The following is a 12,639-nucleotide window of genomic DNA, read 5'->3' on the forward strand; positions in this document are numbered from 1 at the left end:
TGGCTTCTCTTGCAGAGCGTGGGCTCTAGAGTGTGTGGGCTTCCGTAGTTCTGGTGCGTGAGCTCAGTAGTTGGGAAACACAGGTTTAGTTGCCCTGTGGCATGTGGAATCTTTCTGGGCCAGGGAGGAATCCCGTGTCCTCTGCATTTGCAGGTGGATTCTTAACCGCTGGACCACCATGGAAGTTCTCAAGAGTTTTAGAATCATGTATTAATATTTTATCTATTATCTTATCACCATTCAGCTAAGTAACAGCTAACTGACAACAGTGAGAAAGATAAAGAAGCAATAAAGTATAGTTTCAAAACATAAGCATTGTAACTCTAGAGTGAAAAAGGTAGCAACATGTTTATATTCAGTATCCCATGATAAACCATAATGGAAAAGAAGATGAAAATGAATATATGTATGTATAACTGAATCACTTTGCTGGACAGCAGAAATTAATACAACACTGTAAATCAGCTATATTTATATAAAATAAATTTTAAAAAATAGCATATCAAGTAAAACTATAGACCATGTAAATATGTTTATGGGTGGCTCAGTGGTAAAAAATCCACCTGCAACGCAGGAGAAGATGAAGGAGACACAGGTTTGATCACTGGGTCAGGAAGATCCCCTGGAGTAGGAAATGGCAAGCCACTCCAGGATTCTTGCCTGGAAAATCCCATGGGCAGAGGAGCCTGGCAGGCTACAGTCACAGGCTCGAAGAGTCGGACACGACTGAGCCACTAAGCATGCACACGTGGTCAAAGAGTTTATAAACAGACTTAAACCCACATCATCTTAAAGGTTTAGAAATGCTTCCTCACTGACATTCATGAAAGACTTTCTCAACTAAAAATGAAATATAACCCTTCGAAAATATACATGTGAATTACAGCATCTGCAAAAACAGGGGGGAAATTACCGTTTAAAAAATAAACATTTGCATTAATGTACACACAAAAAAAAGCACAGAAATCTTGTGTGTGTGTGTGTGCTCAGTCATGTCCGACTCTTTGCGAGCCCATGCACTATAGCCCACCAGGTTCCTCTGTCCATGGAATTTTCCAGGCAAGAATACTGGAGTGGCTTGCCATTTCCTACTCCAAGAAAAGCAGAGAAGTCTTGAGTGGATTAATTTTACTAAAGTGAACACATACATGTAACCACCACTCTCCCCCAAAGGTCACCTGTTCACTGCGACAACTTCAAATACCACATATTAGTTTTGCCTATTGGATCAAGGGTTTTTCTGAGAGTCTAAGAATCTCTGGGTCTGAACCAAAATAAAATGCTTTAGGAAGAGAGAAGCAAGTAGTCAGAGACAGCAAGAAGATATTATTTCAGAAAGATGTTCATGTGTCTAAGATTGTACGGCTGTTTGGCTGCGTGCTTGTGTAGAATCAACCTGCAAGGTCTCCACAGACTGGAGGAAACGGAAGCTGTTTTGTGATATAAATAGCAGGAAAGGGCTTCCTTCCTGTTGTCCAGGATGAGTGTACTGCTAGGAGTGAGATACAGGAAGTGGGAGCAGAGCAAAGAGGGGAGAGAGCAAGGCAGTTTGAATTTCCTTTCTATAGATACAAAAACACCTATAAAATAAAGATAATTACCAAACTAGTAGGTTTAATCTGTTGTTGTTCAGTTGCTAAGTCATGTCTGACTCTTTTGACCTCATGGACTGTAGCCCACCAGGCTCCTCTGTCCATTGGATTTCTCATGCATGAATATGGGAGTAGGTTGCCATTTCCTTCTCTAGGGGATCTTCTCGACCCAGGGATTGAACCCATGTCTCCTGCATTGACAGGTGGGTTCTTTACCACCTTCTAACAAGCTCCACTAAGTTACTGAAGTGTCATCTCATTTGATCTTCAGATTGCTCTGAAGATAGCCTATCTTATCTGCCTGTAAGACAGGGAAGGATATTGAGTCTCAAAGCAGAGTACCTAAAGTTAAACAGTTAGTAGGTGATGCAAAGCTGTTCTTCTTTACAGCTTGTATGCAGGGCTAGAGATACCAAAAACAAAAAGGAAAATGTTCACAGAAAAGAAGCCATTGTCATGAGATACTGAATATACTGTGCTATCCCTGTCCATGAATCATCAAAGGAAAAAGAACCAAGTAATTCAAATTCCCTAAAGTCTTTCTTCTGAATTACTAAAAAGTTAAATGATTCTTTTGCTTGTAAAGTAGGTCCACTCATCCTTCTGTGCCTCAAAGGAGAAGTTTCAAACTGCTGCTGCTGCTAAGTCACTTCAGTCATATCCGACCCTGTGCGACCCCAAGACGGTAGCCCACCAGGCTCCCCCGTCCCTGGGATTCTCCAGGCAAGAACACTGGAGTGGGTTGCCATTTCCTTCTCCAATGATTCAGTCGTGTCCAACTCAGCGACCCCGTGGACTGCAGCCTGCCAGGCTCCTCCGCCCATGGGATTTTTCAGGGAACAGTACTGGAGTGGGGTGCCATTGCCTTCTCCAGAAGTTTCAAAAGTAATGCTTAAATTTCACAAAGTATACATTTCTGACATGCTAATTTGTTTTAGCCACTCTGTATGGGGAACTTGAAAAGAACAAGGTATCCCTCAGAGAAAGCCACAAAGGCAGAAGGCAAGTGACTACCAGAACCTATGAGAATGTCACCTTCAAATGACATGCCAGACCTGCATGAATATCTAATGCTGTAATAAGTACTTTCAAATAGCTGAGGCCAAAAAGGGAACACTCTTCAAAACGGGAACTTTGTATTCCGCTCCTTGAGAGGGAGAGGAAATAAAATATCTAGAAAAGCTGTTATCAGACCGTGTGACAAGGCCTTCTTGCATCCTCACTGATAAATACAAAATAATGTGCCAATGACGATAACTATGATTGCCACACATCATGAAATGCCTTCACATTTAATCCCATAAGAACCCTGCAAGTGGGGAGGGGTGAGCATCACCAACTAATCAAATGCAGACACTGGGCCCAAACAGGTTATATATTTAACTTGTCCAAGGTCAGAAAACTGTCTTGTGGCGAAAGTCACAAGTTTGTCCAAGATCACAATGCAAGGAAGTAGGAAAGGGTCCCAAATCGAGTGTGTCGAATGCCCAGGACACATGACAGTTTGGGCTTAATGATGAAAGCAACCAAATTTGGCTTTTCAATCCCAAATCATTTAATGATTATTTCACCATTTTCCGGTTTCAAGTTGTTTTTGATATGTCCTAAGCAAAGGTTCAGAGAGGCAATGGCACCCCACTCCAGTACTCTTGTCAGGAAAATCCCATGGGTGGCACAGCCTGGTAGGCTGCAGTCCATGGGGTCGCACAGACATGGCTGAGGGACTTCACTTTCACACACTGGAGAAGGAAATGGCAACCCACTCCAGTGTTCTTGTCTGGAGAATCCCAGGGACGGGGGAGCCTGGTGGGCTGCCGTCTCTGGGGTCGCACAGAGTTGGACACGACTGAAGCGACTTAGCAGCAGCAGCAGCAGCAAGCAAAGGTTATTAACATGTCTTCCTTCTGTGAGATGGGGGGAAGTGTTTTGTTTGTCACTGGCTTGTGGACAGGAAACAAAAATAGGTCTGGATGGAGTCTTTTTATAGATTAGATAACTGCTTAAGCAGCTGAGAGCTCTCCAGCGATTGTCTTTATACGGGATCCAGTACAGGGAAAGCATAGTAAAGGCAGCAGGCTTGATTAAGCGGACACATGCTGAGAAGATACAACGTGAGTTCTTCCTGAGACTAGAGAGTGAGAGAGTTAACTATGTTCACCTTGTACACTAAAGCAGAAAAAAAAATTTACCCAAATTACACTTGGATGGCCGTGGCTCTAAACGTCCAATTATAACGAGTATAGTAGGGCAAGGGTCTCTGTAGACATTAACTCAGTGACACTCAGAATAATATTGGGGGGAGGCGGGACAGAGGAAGGTACCCTTTGCTTATTCACAATAATTCTGGGAGAGAAATACTCAAACTCTTGTGTTTTTACCACTGGTGACCTCGTCCCAGGAAAAAACCACACTGAAGTAAAAGATTCCAAGTAAAAAGGAATGATCCTGAGGAGCAAGTTTGAGGAAGGAAAAGACTTGAGTTCACAGCATTCTCTAAGGCCTGGCACACTCCCACTTTATAAGCTTGTATTTGTAGGAGGGCCAGTCCTTCCAAGGCTTATGACCTCCTCTGAGATCAGAGAGGGCAATGGTTCACCCTGGGGCTGCTTGCTAGAGGGACAGGAAGTGGTTGCCCAGGAAACAGCAGGGAGACAATGCTGGAACCAGCTGCCACTGTCCACATGGACACAAGACACAGAAATCACAGCAGGCATGCTTCGTTTTGTGGCAGCTGTGTCCCAAACACTACTATTATAACTCAGTTGCTTCTTCTCGGGGAAAGATGGTGTAATTAGACTTGAATAATATAGAGAGACCAATAACAGCACAAGATTGATTTAATTATATTTTTTCTATTTTTATGAAAATTTCTGTTAGAATTACACTTTATTAGAATACTAAAAACCACTGAAAGTTTCCTCATTGTCACTCATAAACAGCATGCTATGCCAATTAAATCTTAATTTTAAGAGAATTCAAAATCCAAAGTACAGAGTTCGTGCTTTCTTCCTCTAATATCTAACTCTCAGTAAACACAGTTTAACTGAAACTTTCCTTTCTTTCTTGGCTTGGAGAGGAAACTTTACAGTCTTAAGACTACAGTTTCGAAGCCCCAGGCATCCTGTCTAGTTCATGGTGACTGAAAGTTGTAGTCTCCTGCTGGAGACATCGCAAGGCTTCCTCCTGCTAGCAGCTGGAACCAGCACTCTTCACCAGGGAGAACATGGTTCAACTACACTCAGTGAAAAAAAAAAAATTTAGTTGCTCAGTCGTGTCCAACTCTTTACGACCTCATGGATTGTGGCCTGCCAGGCTCCTGTCTATGGAATTCTCCAGGAAAGAATACCGGAGTAGCCATTCCCTCCTTCAGGGGATCTTCCCAACCCAGGGATCAAACCTGGGTCTACCTGCATTGCAGGCAGATTCTTTATCATCTTAGCCACTAAGGAGGCCAGCCTTATTCTCTCCTTCACTGCAGCACATCCTTACTTTTTCCAGATTAAAATAATATCACAAAGAAATAAACTGAATGTCTCCTCTCAGCCCTTCCCCAAAGCCTGCCTCAATTTGCAACCCGTCTCGATTCTCTTGGGTAAACCACAAGAGTTCTTTCTTTGAGTTGCTTGGCTGAGGTGTAAGAGAAAATACAAAATATAAAAGACCATCCATTAACTAACTTCCCTGGGAGTTTAGCAACTGACCAATTTGCCTCTCAAATGGCCTTTCCTTTTCCCTTTCCCTCTCTAAAATGCATTCGAATAGAGAACAACTTCTTTGCAAAGAAAAGGACAGGCAAACAAATAGCAGTCTATTAAAATGTGGAAACTGAAGGAGAGGATTTAATGGGGCATATCCACTCAGCATCTAGACACTAAGTGGGGCTCCACTGAAAGATACCACGGGAATATCCACCCAGTGGAAAGGTACTGGCAGGGTGGGACGGGGGGTGCAGGTGGAGCTGGATTCAAAGATATTGAGGAATACCTGGGGCTCGGCTGAAAGATACCAAGGTTGCTCAGTTGTAGGAGACTGGTCTGTGTTGAGTATAAGGTAAGAGGTTGATCTGATGCTTTTCCTCAATTCAGCTGCCATAATAGAATTTGTCGGGAAAAAAGTGAACATATCGCATGAGAGGTTAGCTCCAAAGAAAAGGGACAAGACTTCTGCCGGCCAGTCATGGTTTTCTCAGGTGACTGAGAAATTTGCAGGAGTGGTGGAGACCAAGTCTTCATACCATGCAGTGGTCCCATAAGGAAACCCACTTATTAATTAAAACACTTGTTTACCCATTCAGCGATCCAAGCACCCACTGGTAGTCTTAGACTGCCGGAGGGAGAAACCATGACATGTAAAACCAAGTGAATTGACTCTGGGGTGATTCCCAGAGAAGTCAAGCTCGCAAAAATCACACTGGCCCACCATATAATTTCACTAGTAAATTTTATCTAGTGCTAAAATTCAACTTAAAATGGGGAAAAGAGCCTCTCAAACAGAGAAACAAGGGGCATCAGAAACCAGCCTCTAACTAACACCCCAGCCAGGGTTATGTACATACAAAACTTATGCTTCCAAGTACCTACTTAGTTGCGGAAATTATACAAAAGGAGATCTCAACCTAAAATGGCTAAATCAGGTTTTTGTTGATATTTTAAAATGGATATTTTTGTGCACACAGTTAGAAAACCTGGCTGTACGATCAAACATATTGAACAGAATGCTTACTTTGGTATCTAGAAGCTTCTAAAAGAGGAAATGACAAAGTAACTTCTTTGCAGGAAACCAACTACTTATTTAACTTATATGCAGAGTACATCATGAGAAATGCTGGGCTGGAAGAAGCACAAGCTGGAATCAAGATTGCTGGGAGAAATATCAATAACCTCAGATATGCAGATGACACCACCCTTATGGCAGAAAGTGAAGAGGAACTCAAAAGCCTCTTGATGAAAGTAAAAGAGGAGAGTGAAAAAGTTGGCTTCAAGCTCAACATTCAGAAAACTAAGATCATGGCATCTGGTCCCATCACTTCATGGCAAATAGATGGGGAAACAGTGGAAACAGTGTCAGACTTTATTTTGGGGGGCTCCAAAATCAGTGCAGATGGTGACTGCAGCCATGAAATTAAAAGACGCTTACTCCTTGGAAGGAAAGTTATGACCAACCTAGATAGCATATTAAAAAGCAAAGACATTACTTTGCCAACAAAGGTCCGTCTAGTCAAGGCTATGGTTTTTCCAGCGGTCATGTATGAATTTGAGAGTTGGACTGTGAAGAAAGCTAAGCGCTGAAGAATTGATGCTTTTGAACTGTGGTGTTGGAGAAGACTCTTGAGAGTCCCTTGGACTGCAAGGAGATCCAAACAGTCCATCCTAAAGGAGATCAGTCCTGGGTGTTCATTGGAAGGACTGATGCTGAAGCTGAAACTCCAGTATTTTGGCCACCTCATGCGAAGAGTTGACGCATTGGAAAAGACCCTGATGCTGGGAGGGATCGGGGGCAGGAGGAGAAGGGGACGACAGAGGATGAGATGGCTGGATGGCATCACCGACTCAATGCACATGAGTTTGGGTAAACTCCGGGAGTTGGTGATGGACAGGGAGGCCTGGCGTGCTGTGATTCATGGGGTCACAAAGAGTCGGACACGACTGAGCAACTGAACTGAACTGAGACCATCTCCAGTTTCTGAAACTGGAGGTGGGTGGGCGGCGGGCAGGGGAGGAAGAGGGGAACAAAGCCTTTTAAAATTTTCTTATTCCAACTGTTATTTACAATAAGTGAGTTTTATATTGTGATATCTGATTCATGACTAAGTTTAGAAAATAAAGAAAGATCTTTGTTGTGTCTGTCTGGATATATGTATGTCTCAGTATATATCTTTGTCTTTGGATAATATTGCTGAGGTTAATTTGTAAATGAGCTCTAATCTAACTGGCCTAAAGAAAAGTAAGTGCTAACAAATCAAACAATTCGAAATACAAGAGAAATTAAGCTAAGTGAATTTCAGGTTCATGTGAACTGGGAAATATTAAATATGAAATTAATACCTGGTATTAATGTTTGTTGATCTAATTAATATAGACATGTCTAAGAGTCATTACAATTAAGTATAATATTTCATTGTACCTAGGTTTAATATGTCTTGTTATATCTGTTCTAAATTTGTCAGCAAGGAAAGTAACTCGAGCAATGAAACTTCTAAGAAAAGAAAATGTAAATGACATATGAGCATTTAGATAAACTCTATTAAAAATAATTAGGCTTTAGGAATGTCTGTCTAAAATAGTCTCTCCAGATTTGGGTAACTTAATTTCTAGGGTTGGGCTAAACTAAATGATGAAAGTTTATGGAATAGCCAGGTCATTTCCAAATAAAATAAGATTCTGAAACATTAATTACTGAACACTAACTTCCTCTCACAGAGAAACAAAAGAGATTTTGAACTATTAATGAATATTTTTGGTGCCAGTCTGAGATGTTCTCTATAAGAAAGCAAATGTTTTTATAAATTATCACTGGTATTTATGTTCACCAATCTACAGAATATTAATATAAAGGACAGTTCATGATTGCTTAAGAAAAATGGGATGTGTGTTTTTAGTTAAGAAGGTATGAAGAATGACATTGCATTTTGTGAACAGAAAGGGAAGTAGGTCTGACTTACAGGTGTCTGCCTCTGAATAGGAAAATAAAATTATGAATACAGAAAGTGATAAAAAGGTTTGTGGAAAGTGAATCCTGAGAAAAGAGTTTCGTGCGTGGTCTGGATTGACTAAGTTTAAAATAAATTTAATTGAATAAATGAATTTAAAAGTAAGCCAATACAAAACTTGAATTTGGCTTTCTGTTAAGAAGACAAGCTTTCTTCAGATGTTGAATTACCCTTGATAATAGATTTTCAGCTTCTTTACTTAAGTGATCTGTTTTGTATTTGCCTTTGAAATCTTTTATTGTTACTTTGGCTAAGTGAATAACTATTGTTTCACAGTGACCTATGATCTTACCTGACTGAGTGTTTTTAACCCTTTTGATATTTATTGACAAAACTTCCTAAATCAAATTCTAATGAAGCCCTTTTGACCTCTAGCTAACTTTGGGAGGCTTCAGTGGGCCCCTAAAACATCTCCAAGAGAGATATTCAACAGTTAGGTTCATTTGATATGTTGAACTACAAGGAAAGTATTGTCAAATGAGTAATAAATCTCCTCAGGTTATAGTGTAAGGTAAATTTTAGTAATATATATATTCTAGGAATTATATGGAGTTCCTAAAATTCTGATATGTCCCAGTAAAATGTTATCAGTCATACATCTCATTACTATCTTAAAGTGTTGTCAAGCAGTAATTGTCTCTTTGTCAATGGCATTGTATTCAGATTTTAAACATGACTTCTTAAGTTTTTTGTCATTATAGACAGTTATGGTTTATTCTGATGCTTTTGTAAAAATTCTTCCTCTTCAAGAAGATTTATAGAAAAGACTTTTGGATAAATGCAACTTTTCAACTTTCAGACCAAAATGCTGGATTGGGTAAGAAATTAAAGGATTCTAATGGGAAACCTGATGGCTTCATAAAAGATTAACAAATGGACTGAATGAACTGGTGAATATGCTTATAATTTTTATAGTTTCTATCTGAAAAATTACTGGTTTTAATCTGTGTTTTCCAGGTATATGGAAAACCCTTCCCCTCAAATTAACTATGATTTACAGTAATTTGGTAAAATTATACCTTTGTAAGCAGAATTGAAACATTTCCCTTTTCTCTCTATCTGATCCCTCCAGAGACAGGAAACTGTAATGTTTCCAGTAGCTTTATCAGAGAAATTAGGAAGGCTATCTCAATAACAGGTACAAAAATCTCAAGGAATTTTGGAGATCTTGAGAAGGGAGGAATTCACCTAGATCTGTTAGATATGACTTTCCTAGCCTGAGAGGTTTTTTTAAAAAGTTCAGTCTGAAACTTTTATAAAGTTTCAGCAAAGCAAAATAATAAAAAGCTCTATGATCAATTACAGTTACATAAATGATTGGGCCAAGTTTATTGAAATCAGACTTATTTTGCAAACAAACTAGTCTTAATTTGGTTACATTTGGTAAAAACAAGGGTAATTTTAGGGGGAAAATAAAGATGTTTCAATGAATGTTAAATCCCAGTTTTGTAAATGGAGGTCTGGATCTATTAAGACTCATTTCCTGGATAGTTCTTTGCTGTTATATTAATGTAAAATTTAAATGAATAACTAAAGAACATTCTAAGCTTGTTTCTGAAGCTTCTTTCAGTAATCTTTGGATGAAGATTGGATGCCCCATGACCTGCAACAGGAAAATTATGTGTACTGGAAAAGACATAATTTAAAGGACTGTCTTCATTCTGATGGAAGGACTTTTTATCAAGTACTCTTAAGTAGTTCATGCACAGTGAAACTGAAAGAAAACTGACTCTTCAATTAGTGCCCAGTTCTAAAGACCCCTACACAGACTGGCCTATAGAGAGGGCTGCTGACCTCAAACTCATCTTAAAATGGCACTCAAACAGAGGAAACTAGAATACACCAGGATGCAAAGAAGACATCAGAAGTAGGCTGCTTACCCAGGATGCTGGACCTGATCTGTATGATCATTTATGTTTTCTTGACGTCTTGGACCTTTGCGTATAAAGCAAATGTTTTCTATCATGCACAGAATCCTATGCTAGTTTTCAATCCAACTGTAATACCATTATTGGGTTTGTGGCAAATTACCTGTGTCTAGTGCTTCTAAACTACCTAGGTGGATTTCTCCACTCCACAGCTGTAGTTGGATAGCCTTTAGGAAATTCATCTAGAAGAAAGAAAGTTCAGTTCTGTTTACTTCAGTTCTGTTCAGTTCTGTTTAGATCTCTTGGTGGGATCCCATTCCTAGGTGTGATCCTCTTACCTGGCCAATTAATAATAGCTGCCATGACCCTGGCCATAATATGAACTTTCCTCTAAAGTTATACAAGCTCAATCAGAGCAATAAGCAAAAATTTAACCAAGGAATAAAGTGAAAGAAAGTGAAGTCGCTCAGTCGTGTCCGACTCTTTGTTACCCCGTGGACTGTAGCCTATCAGGCTCCTCTGTCCATGGGATTTTCCAGGCAAGAGTACTGGAGCAGGTTGCCATTTCCTTCTCCAGGGGATCTTCCCAACCAAGGGATCAAACCCGGGTCTCCCACATTGCAGGCAGACGCTTTACTGTCTGAGCCACCAGGGAAGCCAACCAAGGAATAAAACCCCCCACAATTCTGGGATGGATTTATGTGGCTGACACCAAGCTGTGGTCATTTAAGTTTTAAGCCCCCTCCTTTTATCTTGGGAACAATCAAATTATACTAAGGATAAATCAGCCTAGTAACACTAGGAAATTGGGCTGGGAGCCTTATGAACAATGCCAATGCATAACTTCCCAAAAAGAAAGATTGGTAGAGAATAGATTAAGTCAACCTAAGGATATACTGGACTGCACCCAATGGAAGTTTCTGGCTTAATTCTCACTTATGACTTTAATAATACTGCCAGCTGTGTTACTAGTACTTTTGACGTATTAAGACCTAGTCCGGTAATAGCACACTGAGAGGTCTATCAGCAAAATCTTTACCAGATCTAGGAATGAGATTTCCTAGCCCTGTGGGAGAAAATAGTCATGAAATCCCTCCCAAAGCAGGGTCGAACTTACAACCATGAGGGAGTCCTCTCAATGAAAAAAGAATCACAAGAAGAGATAAGAAAGCCTTCCTCAATGATCAATGCAAAGAAATAGAGGAAAACAACAGAATGGGAAAGACTAGAGATCTCTTCAAGAAAATTAGAGATACCAAGGGAACATTTCATGCAAAGATGGGCTCAATAAAGGACAGAAATGGTATGGACCTAACAGAAGCAGAAGATATCAAGAAGAGGTGGCAAGAATACACAGAAGAACTGTACAAAAAAGATCTTCATGACCCAGATAATAACGATAGTGTGATCACTGACCTAGAGCCAGACATCCTGGAATGGGAAGTCAAGTGGGCCTTAGAAAGCATCACTACGAACAAGGCTAGTGGAGGTGATGGAATTCCAGTTGAGCTATTTCAAATCCTCAAAGATGATGTTGTAAAAGTGCTGCACTCAATATGCCAGCAAATTTGGAAAACACAGCAGTGGCCACAGGACTGGAAAAGGTCAGTTTTCATTCCAATCCCAAAGGAAGGCAGTGCCAGAGAATGCTCAAACTACTGCACAATTGCACTCATCTCACATGCTAGTAAAGAAATGCTCAAAATTCTCCAAGCCAGGCTTCAGCAATATGTGAACCGTGAACTTCCAGATATTCAAGCTGGTTTTAGAAAAGGCAGAGGAACCAGAGGTCAAATTGCCAACATCCACTGGATCATGGAAAAAGCAAGAGAGTTCCAGAAAAACCTCTATTTCTGCTTTATTGACTATGCCAAAGCATTTGACTGTGTGGATCACAATAAACTGTGGAAAATTCTGAAAGAGATGGGAATACCAGACCACCTGACCTGCCTGTTGAGAAACCTATATGCAGGTCAGGAAGCAACAGTTAGAACTGGACATGGAACAACAGACTGGTTCCAAATAGGAAAAGGAGTACATCAAGGCTGTATATTGTCACCCTGCTTATTTAACTTACATGCAGAGTACATCATGAGAAACGCTGGGCTGGATGAAGCACAAGCTGGAATCAAGATTGCCGGGAGAAATATCAATAACCTTAGATATGCAGATAACACCACCCTTATGGCAGAAAGTGAAGAGGAACTAAAAAGCCTCTTGATGAAAGTGAAAGAGGAGAGCAAAAAAGTTGGCTTAAAGCTCAACATTCAGAAAATGAAGATCATGGCATCTGGTCCCATCATTTCATGGGATATAGATGGAGAAACAGTGGAAACAGTGTCAGATTTTATTTTTTTAGGCTCCAAAATCACTGCAGATGGTGACTGCAGCCATGAAATTAAAAGATGCTTACTCCTTGGAAGGATAGTTATGACCAACCTAGATAGCATATTGAAAAGCAGAGACATTA

General features: G+C 40.3%; 1 protein-coding gene across 9 annotated transcripts in view; it reads right to left on the reverse strand.

Annotated features, from left to right (window-relative positions):
• SGMS1 (sphingomyelin synthase 1) overlaps nucleotides 1–12,639 on the reverse strand; it is a 327,599-nt gene that overhangs the window by 169,380 nt on the left and 145,580 nt on the right. The gene's annotated exons all lie outside the window — the stretch shown is intronic.

The sequence above is a fragment of the Bubalus kerabau genome, chromosome 22 (assembly GCF_029407905.1).
Source record: "Bubalus kerabau isolate K-KA32 ecotype Philippines breed swamp buffalo chromosome 22, PCC_UOA_SB_1v2, whole genome shotgun sequence".
In the NCBI taxonomy this organism is placed as follows: domain Eukaryota; kingdom Metazoa; phylum Chordata; class Mammalia; order Artiodactyla; family Bovidae; genus Bubalus; species Bubalus kerabau.